Source organism: Euleptes europaea, chromosome 19, assembly GCF_029931775.1.
Source record: "Euleptes europaea isolate rEulEur1 chromosome 19, rEulEur1.hap1, whole genome shotgun sequence".
NCBI lineage: Eukaryota > Metazoa > Chordata > Lepidosauria > Squamata > Sphaerodactylidae > Euleptes > Euleptes europaea.
The window spans coordinates 12,809,265-12,825,958 of NC_079330.1; the positions used below are offsets into that span (position 1 = coordinate 12,809,265).

Consider the following 16,694-nt stretch of genomic DNA (forward strand, 5'->3'; position numbering starts at 1 on the left):
ATGGATGGATGGATGGACGGACCGACAGACAGACAGACAGACAGGGAGTGGCATCTGGTTGAGTGCAAGGCAGCTTTTCCTTTGTCTACCCAGGATATGGCCACAATTGACCATGTAGTCAAGTTTTTGCAACAAGCAATGTGGATTCATGAACGTTATTGTAAACAGGAACAGGTAAACTCTGTTGAGTGAAATTGTATGATTACACTCTTTGCGGATGTTGTTTATGCTAATAAAGGTTTTGATATATAGATACACAGACAGACAGACCAACCAACAGACAGATAGATAGGCAGGCTGGACCTTTAGGTAATGGTGGTCAGAAGGAGAGATGCACCACCTGGTAGGAAACCCATGAATGACGAAGCCAATTGGTATAAGACAATTATGTATTAAAATCTCATAAAACATCTTCATGGCAACTTATTGTCAATATAATTCCAGCAACATAATAGTTTCGTGGGGACAATTTGAAGCTTGTACAACCAGCTACACAATAGTTGATCATGGAAAAGCCTATTCCATGGCAGTTTCAGTAATGAAAATAAATTTAACTGTTGGGTTATTTTTATCAACGAGAGCTGAGCGCCTCTCGCAAATTTCACAGTGCATTATTACAACCTATTTTGGTGGGAAATAGAACCAGGACAAAGTGAGGATCCTTTTCATTTCTCTGTGTTAATTTGAAACATATATTCATCCACAACGAATCTGTGACCATATTGGATATGGTTGGATGACTACGTGGGGGGGCTCTCTTATTATTTTTTGAGTAATCTATTATGTCTTCACTGTGCCATGCAGCCCAAACTTGGTTTCCAAAGTGAATCCAAGCCATAAAACACAACAACAACAGCTCTCTGTGAATACTTGTGGGGAAGGTTCTCAATTCTTGTATGCATGTCCCAGAGACTGTGAAAGAACAGCAAAGAAATATCTCTTTGTGAGGAAAGGTTCCATACCTGCTCAAGCAGGGGAGGGGGCATGGCTCAGTGGTAGAGCACCTGCTGGGCGTGCAGAAGGTCCCAGGTTTAATCCCCAACATCTACAGTTAAAGGGACTAGGCAAGTAGGTGATGTGAAAGACTGCTACCTAAGACCCTGGAGAGCCGCTGCCAGTCTGGGTAGACAATACTGAATTTGATGGACCAAGGGTCTAATTCAGTAGAAGGCAGCTTCATGTGTTCATATGTTCAAGCTTACAGTGGAAGGCATACTTTCATTTTGGAATATTAGTGGAATATGCCTTCCTAATATGGATGCCAACTCTGTGTTGGGAAATTCCTGGAGGTTTGGGGGTGGAGATCCCCAGGTCCCACCTTAGGCTTACCAGGACCCTCCTCTCCTCCAACGGGAGGTTTTTGGGGCAGAGGTGAGCAAGATCGCACACGCACGTAGCCGTGCCGACGCGATCGCGTCACTTCCGGTTTATACTTGGAGTTGCCACATCGCAAGGGGCCTTTACCACTCAAACTGAAAGTTTGAATAGTAAAAGGTCCCTTGCGATGCGGTGTTTCCGGGTGTAAACTGGAAGTGATGTGGCGCGGTGGGCAGGCATGCATGCATGCGTTGCTCGCCGACTTTCAGCTGGTGGATTGGAGGGGGCTTGCCCGCCACCACCTGGCACTTGGCAACCCTATCCCGCCTGGAGGCCAGCATCCCTACACTGGCCTGCCCAGCTCTATTCTGCAGTTAACTTTCAAGCATGCCAACAGCATGACTTGTGAGCACATAGCAGAGTGGGCAAGGGGGCCAACGGTTTGAGGAAAGACCTTCCGAATCCCATCTGTCATAGCTGCCTTCTCTTTACAGGAATGCTCGTAGATGCCTAGACAGCAACCAGCCGCATTCTGGAGCATTTTAAAGTTTGGCTGTCAAAGTTTGCATGCCCAATGAGGGAGAACCTTTCAGCAAACGCTTAAGCAAATGGCACGGAAATGAATAACGTTGCTCTGCTTTTAGTCCCAGGCTGGGATTTGAACTGCAACTCGAAGAGACCTGTACAAAACTCCTGGAGGCGGATTTCCCCCCCGCCCCCAGCTCCAGGGAACTGTGCAGTTCCTGAGCTTGTAAACTGTCTGTCCCAAATGAGCGAAAATGCAAGTAGAGCCAGTGATATATTCTCTGCAAGTCTTTTTTCCAGTAGCCTGGGTAGCTGCAGTTAGAATCTGAGCAGGGGGTTAAGGTGGAGTACGAATGTGGTTGCCAGCCTCCAGGTGGTGGCTGGAGATCTCCTGCTGACAGAGATCAGTTCACCTGGAGAAAATGGCGGCTTTGGAAGGTGGACTCTAGGGCACTGTACCCCACTGAAGGCCCTCCGCCCCCCAAACCCTTCCCTCCTCAGGATCTGCCCCCAAAATCTCCAGGTATTTCCTAACTTGGAGCTGGCAACCCTATCACTTGCCTTGAAAACTCTATGGGACCACCGTAAGTTGGCTGTGACTTGACGGCACTTTGCACACACACACACACACGCGTGCGTGCGCACACACACACACACACACACACACCTTCTAATCGAGGAACCCCTATTGAACTTGCAAGGAACTCCAGGATTCTCCAGAACAGTTTGAAAGCCACAACTTTGCCTTATAATATGCTACCCTGTCCCATTCCCCTGCCTATCCTCAAATCAATCCTACTTCCAAGCCCTGTACCCCCATCCAAGGCTCTGCCTGCTCAAGGGAAAATCACCTCCACTGATAAATTCTAACAGTCCCTCTCTTTAAGAGGGGAGTGGACATATTCATGGAGGACAGGGGTATTCATGGCTGTTAGAATGGATACTAGTCATGCTGCATACCTATTCTCTCTAGTATCAGAGGAGTATGCCTATGGGTGCGGTGGAACACAGGCAGGATGGTGCTGCTGCAGCTGTCTTGTTTGTGGGCTTCCTAGAGGCACCTGGTTGGCCACTGTGTGAACAGACTGCTGGACTTGATGGGCCTTGGTCTGATCCAGCAGGGCCTTTGTTATGCTATTATGTTCTCTCAGTCGGGTGTGGTTCTGCTGTGTATCCCACCACCCCTTTCCTGCCTTTGGAGAACCTACCCAACCCAAACCAACCCCAGATTCTCCTCAGCCCAAAACAAAAGTCCCAAACATGGTTGAAATTAAATCAAAAGAGTTTCCATCTAGACATTAGGAAGAATTTTCTAACAGGTCCTCAGTGGAACAGGCTTCTTCTGGAGGTGGTGAGCTTTCCTTCCCTGGAGGTTTTTAAGCAGAGGCTAGATGGCCATCTGTCAGCAATGCTGTGTCTATGACCTTAGGCAGATCATGAGAGGGAGGGTACCTTGGCCATCTTCTGGGTATGTAGGGGGTCACTGTGTGTGTGTGTGTGTGGGGGGGGTAATTTGGAATTTCCTGCATTGTGTAGGGGGTTGGACTAGATGACCCTGGTGGTTCCTTCCAACTCTATGATTCTATGATTCTAAAACCACTTCTCATCTCCTAAGTGATCTCCCCAATCCCCATAGGTATGCCTAGGAGTTTTACCTGTGGTTCGTTGCTTGCTGGACCCACACTTTCCTGTTGGGAGTCTATGCACCAGCAGTCTCCAAGCTCAAATGAGGGAGTATTTGAATCTCTGCCCCTTGAAATGATGCTTTATAATTGGCTGTAGTGAGAGAAAAGTCCCCCCCCAAAAAAAACCCAATTGCCACATAAAAAAGCATTTTAAGGGAATTTTAAGAACAAAAGCCGGAACCATTTGAAAGGAACGGGGTGGGGTGGGGACCCAAGCCTTGGTTTTAAAAGCCTTCTGCTCAGAAAGAACTCTGAGGAAGCAGGGAGTATTCAAATCCCTGCCCCTTGATATGCTGTTTTGTAATTGGCGGTTTACTTGCTTTGAGAGAAACCAAGCTTCTGTGTCCCAAGCTTTGCCTTATGCATGGGGATTTTAAGCGGGCTGAGCTCAGGGGAGAGGGAAGAATCGGGTTAACAGAGAGATGGGGAGTCCCAGGTTTTGTGAGGTCTGGCAGTGAGGTCATCTCGAATGGAGGGACAACTCATGCATAACTAGGCTTACCAGGTCCTGTTGGTCCATGGGCGTGTTTTGGAGCATGTGGTGCGTGCCTGGTAAGATGCACCCACGTGCCCGCGCATCTTCGTCACTTCCAGTTTACTCGGAAGTGATGCGGACGCTCTATCAATCTCGGCCGAAACTCTATGGAAACAAAAAAAAGTTGCTAGAGCATCCACATCCACATTCTGGGTAAACCCAGAAGCGACATAGGCTCGTTGTGCATGTGAGCGTGCCCGCGGTGCCCGCCGGCCCTCAGCTGGTCGGCGGGCAGCCCAGTGGATTGGCGGTATTTTACCCGCCACCACCGGGCACTTGTCAATCCTATGCATAACTCCAAGGAACAACCGAGACAGATGGGAGGCGAAAGTGAGTGAAAGTACCCATGCATAAATGGCCATAGAGACCTTTGTTGAGAGCAGTTCACCAGTCAAGGAAAAGATCACAGTTGACTGTGGAGTAAAACAGGAGTTCCAAGAAAATGTTTAGCAAATGAACCAATTGGGTCTCTTCCTGATCATTTTTTTTTTTAATGCGAGGTTGTTCCTTGGAGGTTTAATGGGGGCTTGTCTGTAAACGAAGTAAAACTGTGCCGCGTCGGCATAATCAAATTTAAGCGCCGGGCTCATTCCTTGCAACGCTCCCCACTGCTGTCATTTGCTCAGCAGATATGGAGGAGGAAGTGGACTTTCCATTTACTGCAAATTATGGTTGCGATTTCTAAAGTTAAATTGGGAGGCTGCTGGGTGCGCTTTGAGCAAATTAAATCCACAGAACGTTGGTTGCGGCTCGTACGGCAAGAAAGATACTCATCTTTTTAAAAAGACACAGAGAAAGGAGTTACGAGATTTTGCATTCTAATCTGGAGCCAGGTTAATTTCTCTAATGGACTCATCTTTGGAAAGAGGACATATTAACTTGTTCCTATCTCTCAGGCCAGAACTAGACACTACAGGAACCACATGGCTGCCACTGCAGTCGGCAACCCTGCGTCTCCTCCTCATCTCTCCCTCCAAAAGTAATAGCGCTACGAAACATGAGAGGGCTAGTTTTTAACCAACTAAACATTGTGGTGACATCAAGTGGCGACATCATATCCAGGGGTGGACTGGCCATTTAACTCTCTGGGAACATTCCCGGTGGGCCACTGCCCTGGAGAACTGCTGGCCTCCACAATCAAATGGAGTCAAGGGTCTTTTATTTACGGCTGTTTCCCTCGCCGTCACCCCTCTGAGGACTTCAGGTCTTTGTTTGGACCATGCATGCCGTTTCCGATCCTCAGAGGTCGCCTCGCTCTCCCTCTGCGTTTCCCCGCATTTTGCCCGTGTTTTCAAGGACCTGTTTTATCTTGAATTTGAAAATGCAGGGAAACACAGGGGGACAGCGAGGTGGCCTCGGACGGTTGGAAATGGTAGGCATAATCAACACGAAGACCCGAAGTCATCAAAGAGGTGATGGTGAAAAACAGGCATGCTGGAAGAATCAAACTGGCTTATCAAACCTTCCCCTCCCCACAACAGACACCCTGTGAGGTAGGTTAGGCTGAAACAGCTGTGACTAGCCCAAGGTCACCCAGCTGGCTTCATGTGTCGGAGTGGGGAAACCAACCCAGTTCACCAGATTAGCCTCCACCGCTTGTGTGGAGGAATGGGGACTCAAACCTGGTTCTCCAATTTAGAGTCTACTGCTCCAGATAGGGTTGCCAACCTCCGGTACTAGCTGGAGATCTCCTGCTATTACAACTGAACTCCGGCCGATAGAGATCAGTTCGCCTGGAGAAAGTGGCTGCTTTGGCAATTGGACTCTATTGCATTGAATTCCCTCCCCAAACAACGCCCTCCTAAGGCTCTGCCCCCAAAACCCCCCACCAGGGGCGAAGAGGGACCTGGCTATCCTAGCTCTAAACCACCGCTCTTAACCACTGCACCGTGCTGGCTCAGAAGCATTTGCACCCAGAAGCATTTGCAGCCAGGTTGGGTCACTGTGGGCTGTCTGAAGGGTGAAGGCGAGCGGGACTGGAAAGGATAGTCCAACCGGTTCAGCCTCATCTTTTCAGACTTGAGCAGTTCAGACGGGGAGGTTTCCTGTTGCAGTTCTGGTTGAGTCGGGGAGGTTTGGGGGAAGGGCAAAAGGACCGTGCTCCTGACAAAGGCTCCCAGCTGCCAGCTGTGGCCACCCCTTCTCCTGCGGGAGGCGCATGTTTTTCCCCCCGCCATGTGAACCGTGGCGATGTAGGTTTTCCCCCAAGCTCCGTTGCTATTAGCAACATGTTTCGACGTGAGCTTGAAGTGGAACGGGATCCACCCACACACATTAATGCTGAGAAAACACCCATGTATCCTTGGGAATAAACCAGAAAGGGCAAGTTTTACAGAGCCCTTCTCGGCAGCTAAGAGCAGAGAGAAAGACACAAGTTGCTAGACTTTTCTCCCTGACCCTGAGAAAATGACAAGGCTTTTCTTTCTTCCTTCCTTGCTTTTTTTTTTTAAAAAAAGCCTTATTTTAGTAAAACTTTCTAAGTCTTACAGCCAATAGATAATGCATTATTTACAATCTTGACTTCGGTCTGCTGATGTTACATCTTCTACCTTTTATTCTGTTAGTGCACCACAAGTGTACTCTGCAGTATTGGTAGTGGCATAAGAAACAAACTAGAGATTCCGGCAAATCGGAAGGATCCACCTGCAGAAGAGGCATCCCACTACGTCTCTGGATGAGTTACTGCTCTGGCTTTCTCTCCTTTGAGGCAGCTTTCTCTGGGTGTCCCGACTCTTTATCAGTTGTGAATGGAGCGTTCAGTTTCTTCTGAGTGGCGGTTTGGCAGATCTCACCAAGAGGCTGCTTGTTGTATCACTGTGCGAGTCCCCAGTCTGGGATTGAACTTTTCTAGTCAGTAGGCACACTGAAAGCTTGCCGAAACGTGAGGTGGGCTTCTGTGAGGGTGGAGAGTTTTACTCTTACCTTTGTTTAAAATAAATCTGTTGGGGTTAGGAGTGAGTGATTTCTTCAGCTTTTGGAAACTGGGTGGGACTACTTGATTTTAACAAGAAAGGAAATCTCTCCTACTCTATTGTTTCAATCATATTCCGAGGTCCTTCTGCAGTGTCTTTGCACAAGACCTGTACTAATCAGGAGCCTGAATGCTTAGTTTCTAGATTCGCTGTTTATGACCGTTGTTGCGAAAATGGTAATTAAGAAGAAGTAGCTTCTAGGAAGAGCCAGCGTGGTGTAGTGGTGAAGAGCAGCAGATTCTAATCTGGAGAACTGGGTTCGATTCCCCACTCCTCCACATGAAACCTGGTGGGTAGGGTTGCCAGGTCTAGGTTGGGAAATACCTGGAGATTTTGGGGGTGGAGCCTGGGAGGGTGGGGTTTGGAGAGGGGACTCTAAACTGGTGAATCAGGTTGGTTTCCCCAGTCCTACACATGAAGCCTGCTGGGTGACCTTGGGCTAGTCACAGTTCTCTCCGAACGCTCTCAGCCTCACCTACCTCTTGTGGGGAGGGGAAGGGAAGCCGGGCTGAGACTGCTAAAAGATAAAGTAAGCGTATAAAAACCAACTCCCTTCCTTCCTTCCTTCCTTCCTTCCTTCCTTCCTTCCTTCCTTCCTTCCTTCCTTCCTTCCTTCCTTCCTTCCTTCCTTCCTTCCAATGCATAAGTAGGATTGTCAACCTCCAGGTAATGGTTGGTGGAAAGTAGACACCACTGCTCATATATCACTGGGATTAGGAAATCAGCACAGAAGCGAATGTTATAACAAGATGGGAACTCAGAGAGCTATTCTAATGTAGGAAGATGGAGTGTTATCTTACGTGATGATGGTGACTTGAAACCTGGAGACTAGAAGGAACTTTGGGATTTTGTATTGATCAGAAGTGGTACTGTTGAAGAATTTGAAACGGCCGTATCCCCTTCTGGATGATGTCTCTACTTTTGTGATACCTCTTGGAAGGATCGCTGTGGATGAAAATAAGAACAATAAGTTGCATCAGCATTGGACATTCAAAGTTTACCTGTGGGGTTATTATTAACTTTGTATTGTATTGGATTATTATATAAGAACTCTTATTTTTGTTATATATCAGTTTAGGATAGGTATAGTATTAGTAGTAGCTTGTGATAGTATTGTTCATTGTATGTTTGTGTAGCATTCAGTACACGTTTTGTACCTTGTTATAACATTCGCTTCTGTGCTGATTTCCTAACCTCCAGGTAATAACTGGGCATATCCTGCTGTTACAACTGATCTCCAGCTGATAAAGATCAGTTCACCAGGAGAAAATGGCAGCTTTGGCAATTGGACTCTATGGCATTGAAGTCCCTCCCCTCCCTAAACCCCGCCCTCCTCAGGCTCTGCCCCCAAAACCTCCTCGGTGGGAAAGGGGGACCTGGCAACCCTATCAGTTCCCGTGGAGAAAATGGCCCCTTTGGCAATTGGACTCTATGGCATTGAAGTCCCTCCCCTCCCCAAACCCCACCCTCCTCAGGCTCCACCCCCTAAACCTCCCGCCAGTTGCAAAGAGGGACCTGGCAATGCTATGCATAAGGCATATGGCTGTGTGTTCATGCACTCTCAGCAAATCCCCCAGAACCTTGCTTGGGAAGGCAGCCTTTCCAGGATTATGAGAAATGGCTAATTCAGAATTGATGCAAAAGACCCCTGTACGTGGAGCGTCTGTGGTTTTCAAAATGCTAATTTGCAGCACCAGAGTTGGCTTTAGGGGGGGAGAGAGTCTCCGGGGAGGGGTTAAGATGTTCGCCTCCTGTCCCCCTTCCATAATTTAAAATGCTTCTCCAATGCTGCAGTTGGCTCTTGAAGGGAAAAAAAATTGGGTCTGTGTCCCAGTGTTATTTCTAATGAGCCAGAAATAGCCACAATGGGGAAAGGTTCTGCTCTGGTTTATTTTGAATTTAGCAAATTAAGAGCTAGTGTTTATTCATCATGTTGTGAACCTTAAGGATCCCTGTTTCTCAGGGAAAGACCCAGTTTTATAGCTCTCACCCCTGGTAGGCTATTGTCCTTGTTTTGTTCTTATTTTTATTTGACGTGGGGGGTGAGGGCAGTGTAATGCCCAGATATAAGTGCTGGTATAAAATACTATGTACTCATATACACACACATGGAAGCTTTGGGGAAGTTGGCATCCGGGAGCCATGAACCAACAAATCATGCTCTCTGTGCCTGGTACGGCCTTTCACCAGTAGAGAGCTCTAAATTACCTTCATCCTTAGGAATGTGTTTTCCACTTCCAAGATCACAAGACCTAGAGACGCCTTCGGGCAATATCTATAGGCTATTCTAATTAGAGTGGGGTAGACACCTAATGTTCATTGGTGCTTTTGTGCATCAATCTGCTTGTCAGCAGACATGGGCCTACCCCATGCGAATGCATAAACGATAGTAAGCTTCCTTTGTTTCTTTGGTGAGTAACTCTGCATCTTATTTGTGGGTTATTTCATCCCAGGGTCTCTGTTTAGCTAAATAAAGAACTGTTCTTCTTTTAACCTCCTCCTAGTTGTCTTTATTGGACTCTATGAGACAACCAGGCACTTCAGCAGGAGGGATTTAGGGTCATTTAAAAACGTAGCAGTTGTGTGGCGCTCAAGTGGCGTTCTTTGCCCAGGTCTTAAAAATAATTCTGAGTGGGAGATGTGTGCAGTTTGACCGGATGGAACATGTATGTAAATCGTGTTATCTGAAAATTAAGGCTCAAACTACATGTTGCATAGAATTTTGTTCCCCCCACCCCACAAACCAGTTTTAAAATCAGCTCAAACAAGGCAGATTCAGGGTAGACAGAGATTGCTTAACATTTCCACCTCTGGTTGGTTGTCCGCTCAAAAGCAGCCTCCCTCAAGTTGTTTCTCCTCCGAGAGAAAGAGCTTTGAAGGATTTCAAGTTTGTCTAAGATTTCATTCATTCATTCATTCATTCATTCATTCATTCATTCATTCCCCTCTTTTCTCCCCAGTGGGGACCTCAAGAGGCTTTACAACATTCTCTCCTTCTCCATTTTCTCCTCACAGCAATCCTGTGAGGTAGTTCGAGGTGTGTTTGTGTGACTGGCCTAAGGTCATCCAGCCAGCTTCTATGGCAGAGTGGGGATTTGAACCAGGGTCTCCCAGATCTTGACTGGAGATCAGTTGTAACAGCAGGAGAGTTAACCTGGAGGTTAACTCAAGACAAGACACAGCACGTCGCTCAAAATTATTCAATATAAATTCAGTAAATTGGGAAATTTAGAGTTAGGTTTTGTCCTTGCTGTATGTTGGTAATATATTGAATAATTTTGAGCGACGTGCTGTTTTCTTGTTTTGAGTTACTCTCATCACAGCATAGGGTGTTTATTTGAGATTCATTACCTGGAGGTTGGCAACCCTCCCTCCTTCCGTCTGTCTGTCCCTCCATCTCTGCTGATTTTCTCCCATCCTGTCTAGGATGACTTTGGTGTTAAAACAGATCCCGTAGAGAAATCTCTCCCATTCTTGAAACAAACCCGTCGTTTGAATCCGAGATCCCCTTTAATTCCCAGACTTCCCTTCCACGCACGCCGCAGTGGGCGATCTTTGTTTCGGGCTGTTAACACCACGCGATGGGGTCCGTGACATTCTGCCGGGCTATCTGTAACCAAAAGAGCACCTCATTTCTTTCGGAGAAGTGCAAGACAGGTTATGGGAGAGTGGATAAACGCAGCCGGCCTGGAAGAGCTGTCAGGCGAGCGCAATTGCCTGTGAAGGAAGCGCCGACCGAGTTCCTCGGAGTGCGAACGGAGGCCCGATTATACGTTCCCCGTTGTCACCCATGGACTCTTGACGGGGATTAATCTTTTTTTTACGTTTCCCCAAAGGTTTTCTCCTGCTTTCCACAACTAGGAATATTATTCCCCCCTTCTCAAATATTATCCCCCCCTTCTCTGTATGTCTATTTTATAGCATTTTTTCTGTGAAGAAGAGGCATGTTATCTCTGCAGACACAAATTCAGTTTTGAGAAGTGTAAAACTAAGCTTCTATGATCCAGGTTGAGTATCCCTTATCTGAAATGATTGGGACCAGAAGCGTTTCAGATTTCGGATTTTTTTTACATTTTGAAACATTTGCATATACATAATGAAATACCTTGGGGATGGGACACAAGTCTAAACACAAAATTTATTTATGTTTTTATAGACCCTATACACCTAGCCTGAAGGTAATTTTATACAATATTTTTAATAATTTTGTGCATGTGGGGCATCGTGGAGAACCTGCTGTTGGCACATCCAGCCTGCACACATGCCATTGTATTACCCTTTGTGAGCGTTCAGTTTTGGATTTTGGAATATTTTGGATATCGGATTTCCGGATAAGGGATACTCAATCTATATCTTCTATAGTAAAAAAAGACTCCTCGCTGCGATTCTGCAAATGGGTCTTCAGCCTCTCCTGACTCCCTTTTCTGTCACCCCCCTCCCCGTCTTCTGTAGGCAAATACCACGAGAGCCGGCTAATTATTGCTTGATCCAAGGGTTAAGTTTGAGGAGAAAGATAATCCCGCTGTTCAATAATGATATCTGACGGCTCTGAGTAGCACATGGAGGAGGGGGGGGAGCGCACTGCGTTTCTGTTTGAACCATCACCAAATGACCGCTGATAATTGCCCTGGCACGAACTGGCTTTCAGCAGCGTCCCTTCTCGCTTGATACCATTAGTAGGAGATGATGAGAGTTAATTTTCTGGACTGCAGATAGGGCCAACTGATGTCTGATTGGTAGGGTTGCCAACCTCCAGGTACTTAGCAAAAATAGACACTTCTGTGTACTAGTTAGTTACAACCAAAAAAACCCCACAGACTTATTCAATTGGATGCTAAATGTCAATATCAATAGCATTTGATATTGATATTGAAATTTTGCATTCAATTGAATAGGTCTGTGGGTTTTTTTTGGTTGTAACCTCCAGGTACTAGCTGGAGAAGAAGAAGAGTTGGTTTTTATATGCCAACCGGCTTACAATCACCTTCCCCTCCTTACAACATACACCCTGAGAGGTAGGTGGGAATGAGAGAGTGTGACTAGCCTAAGGTCACCCAGCTGGCTTCGTGTGTAGGAGTAGGGAAACAAATCCAGTTCACCAGATTAGCCTCCGCCGCTCATGTGGAGGAGTGGTAGGGTTGCCAGGTCCCTCTTTGCCATCGGCAGGAGATTTTTGGGTTGGAGCCTGAGGAGGGTGGGGTTTGGGGAGGGGAGGGACTTCAATGTCATAGAGTTCAATTGCCAAAGCGGCCATTTTTCTCCAGGTAATGTGATCTCTATCGGCTGGAGATCAGTTGAATTAGCAGGAGATCTCCTGCTACTACCTGGCAGTTGGCAACCCTAAGGAGTGGGGAATCAAACCTGGTTCTCCAGACTCCACCGCTCCAAACCTCCGCTCTTAGCCACTACACCACACTGGCTGTCCTGCTATTACAACTGATCTCCAGCCATCAGAGATCAGTTCACCTGGAGGAAATGGCCGCTTTGGAAGGTGGACTCTATGGCATTATACCCCACTGTGGTCCCTCCCCTCCCCAAACCCCATTCTCCTCAGGCTCCTCCCCCAAAATCTCCAAGTATTTCCCAACCTGGAGCTGGCAACCCTATTCCTTATCATTAGGGTTTCCACCCCTCCCGCTATTACAATTGATCTCCAGGCGACCAAGATCAGTTTCCCTGGAGAAAATGGCTGTTGTGGAGGGCGGACTCTATGGCATTATACCTTACTGAGGTCACTCCCCTGCTCAAATCCTGCCCTCTCCAGGCTCCACCCCCCCAAATCTCCAGATATTTCCAAAGCAGAGCTGCCAACCCTCCTTACCAACAATGTTGTTGGACTGTAAGGTGCTACTGCCAGGTCCCTCTTTGCAACCAGTGGGTGGTTTTGGGGTGGAGCCTGAGGAGGGCGGGGTTTGGGGAGGGGAGGGACTTCAATGCCATAGAGTCCAATTGCCAAAGCAGCCATTTTCTCCAGGGGAACTGGCCTCTGTCGGCTGGAGATCAGTTGTAATAGCGGGAGATTTCCAGCTTGTACCTGGACATTGGCAACCCTAGTAGCCACTGCTGGAAACCAAACTCTGCTAGGCTGCTGGTGCAACACCACACTTAAACAGGACCGTCTGCTCTTCACGAAGGTCTTCCTTGAGCATCCTGGCAGTTCTGCCTTCTTCCCCCACCCCACCCCACAGCTCTTCTGAAAACACTGGTTTTTTTACAGCGCCACACTTTGGATTTTATTACCCTAATTGAACATCCTAGTAACTGGTGGTTGGCAACCCTATACTGGACTCGAAGCTGCCTTGGTCAAAGAATGTGAGGTCTACCTTCGGTCTGTTTGTGGCACTAGTTCTAGTTTAGCCCAAGGTCAACCAGTTAGCTTGCTGGCCCAGTCTTCAACATTCGGTTCCCTATACCAGTTTTAAACATGCTGCACTGTGTACTGCATAAAAACAAACGAAGAAAAGATGATAGCCTTTGATCTCTGTAGCTATTCATAGGTTGCTCTCTAGCTGAGATCAATCAAAGCCTAAGGATGGAGCCCGTTTTTTGTTTTTTGTTTTAAATGTTGCTGTTTTGCGTATGTGCTTCCAAGGACGTGTTTTCCGTCTCCTTTGTCCTTTTCAATACAGAACCTTTTTGGATTCCTTCAATTGCTGACATTCACACAATTCCACCGAGAACGGTTTGATGACGCTGGTACCACCACAGGAAAGGGGGGCATCTAATTAAAGTCAAAGTCAAGGAAACCTGTTACAAGTGGAAATATTGGGTAACAGGAGAGGACAAAGGGGCACATTCCTTTTATATTTGTTATTGGAAATGACCTTTCCCCTATAAAATGCATTAAGATTTTCATCGCACAAATATTAACAACATATGAAAACTATTGCATTGTCTCCATCTATACGGGCCTATTCCCAGTTTTCATTCATATGTTGCCATTATTCCCATTGAAGCAAGAAACAGTGATTCCAGGAAAGTCACATGGATGATCTCACCCAGTAAGGGATCACTTTACAGATGTCCCCATATTTCATAGCCAATTGGATTTAGGGTACTGTGTCAGTAGGTACAAATGAGTTCAATCGTGTAGTGGTTAAGACCAGTGGTTTGGAGGGGTGGACTCTGATCTGGAGAACCGGGCTTGATTCCCCACTCCTCCACATGAGCAGCGGAGGCTAATCTGGTGAACTGGATTTGTTTCCCTGCTCCTACACACGAAGCCAGCTGGGTGACCTCGGGGTAGTCACAGTTCTATTAAGAGCTCTCTCAGCCCCACCCACCTCACAAGGTGTCTGTTGTGGGGAGGGGCAGGGAAGGTGACTGTAAGCCGGTTTGAGTCTCCCTTAAGTGGTAGAGAAAGTCGGCATCGAAAAACCAACTCCTCTTCCTCGTCAAACAGGAAGCAATTTAAATGAATATGTTTTTCAATCAACTTAAATGAATAAGTATCATTGTTGTGATGCTCAAAAGAAAGAGGTAGGGTGGGATTCTGTTTGGTGCTGCAGGAAACGATCCTGAAAAATGAGTTGTAGTTTTGGATCAGCTCTAAGCAGAGTCTGCTGATAAAGGGTGATGAGGACAGAACTCATCCACCCATTTAGCTACAGCCCGTCTTTAAAGCCCTCTTTCCATTTGGCAGACAATTTGGAATAGCTAGCCAGATCTTTTACTTCTGATCTCTGGTTCTAATAAAGGTGTGGCAGGCTGCACACATCCCATAAAATGCTGTTCTCGGATGCAAAAGGCTTTGCGTTCCACCCGGAGATACCATATGCTCAGCAACGAAGATGAGGCGACGCTTCAGTCCCTCTTAATCTGGTTGATTGAGTATTAAAATTCACTGTGTTCATCTTGTTAAATTTAGTGTAACAATAACCAAAGAGAAATATCCATATCAGGCTGGGCGGCTGTTTTTAAAGCTTGAATTTTCTTTTCTTTCTTTTTTGATGCACGCAAGGTGAGATCAAAAGCTTCAAAAAAAAGATATCCCAAAGATAACATGGAATGTCAGGTGGTATGAAGTTGTACCGGAAGGCTAAGAAGATGTCCTTCTTGGAAGCTTATTTGGATAGATTTCGCATCATGCTCTTCTGGGGGAGGGACAACTCGGCACCCTCCTCTATAGGACAGCCCTTCAAGTACTTGAAGATGGTCATCATATCCCCTCTCCATCTTCTCCTCTTCAGGCTAAACATTTCTTTGCCTGACAAGTCTTGCTGTTGAGCCAAATCCTAGAAGGAATAATCAGGTAGAGTAGGCAGGGTCAGGAGCAGCTGGAGGTTCTTTCGTTTCACTTCTCGGAAAATTTGTGCCAGGTGTGTCCCTTCCTTCCTCTGCCGTGATGATGTGGCTTCCTGATGCGCTGATGACATTCTCTGCATGATCATCCTGGCATATATTTGGCTTTCCAAAGAATCACTTCTTTCTTTTTTTTGGGGGGGGGGGTTGTAATCATCATCGAGAGGAAATTGAGTATGTTTAGCCTGGAGAGGAATTGTTTTCTGTTGCCCCAGAAGGTCAGACCAGAACCAACAGATTGAAATTAAATCGAAAGAGTTCCCATCTAGACATTAGGAAAAATTTTCTAACAGCTAGAGCGGTTCCTCAGCAGAACAGGCTTCCTCGGGAGGTGGTAAGCTCTCCTTCCCTGGATGGTTTTAAGCAGAGGCTAGATGGCCTTCTGTCAGCAATGCTGATGCTATGACCTTAGGCCGATCATGAGAGGGAGGGCATCTTGGCCATCTTCTGGGCATGGAGGAGGGGTCACTGGGGGTGGGTGGGGAGGTAGTTGTGAATTTCCTGTATTGTGCAGGGGGTTGGACTAGATGACCCTGGTGGTCCCTTCCAACTCTATGATTCTAACATTTTCTTAGCCACGAGAGCAGATGAGTATGCCGGTCCTTTTATATATCCTAGTTGCAAGAAACACATGTTTACCCCCCCCCTTTTTTTTTTTTGCAAAGGTTTGATCAAAAAAGACTGCCTACGATTCAGATTCTGAGAAAAAAATCAGTTAAAAAAAAGATCCATTGCTGTCCTGGTCTGATTATTATTATTAATAAAAGCAATGGGGTGTCATCTTTCACCCCCCGTTGGGCAACGGGAAAAGTAATGGCCCCGACCATGAAAGCCGTCTGGCTGGGCTGATTAGTGTTGCAGAAGCCAGCACAGGTGTTACTGCCTAATTGACATAATCAGTCCTGCAATGTGCTGAAATCAAGTGCTGGAAGAAGGTACTAGAAAGGAAAGAGGGAGACAGGATCCCCGGAAGGAAGAGAGAAGAAGAGTTGGGTTTTTTTATATGCCGACTTTCTCTACCTCTTAAGGAAGAATCAAACCTGCTTACAATCACCTTCTCTTCCCCTCCCCACAACAGACACCCTGTGAGGAAGGTGGGGCTGAGGGAGCTGTGTCTAGCCCAAGGTCACCCAGCTGGCTTAGTGTGGAGGGGTGGGGAAACAAATCCAGTTCACCAGATTAGCCTCCACCACTCATGTGGAGGAGTGGGGAATCAAACCTGGTTCTCCAGATCAGAGTCCGCCGCTCCAAACCACCACTCTTAACCACTACACCACGCTTTCCTAGGCTTTGGGTAGGAATTCAATAGTGAGACTATCACAGGTGAGCAATGCTTAGGGTTGGCAGCTCTGGGCTGGG

The 16,694-nt window shown here is 46.9% G+C and overlaps 1 protein-coding gene across 1 annotated transcript in view; it reads left to right on the forward strand.

Moving 5' to 3' along the window:
- AJAP1 (adherens junctions associated protein 1) overlaps positions 1-16,694 on the forward strand; it is a 137,142-nt gene that overhangs the window by 57,535 nt on the left and 62,913 nt on the right. The window lies entirely within an intron of this gene.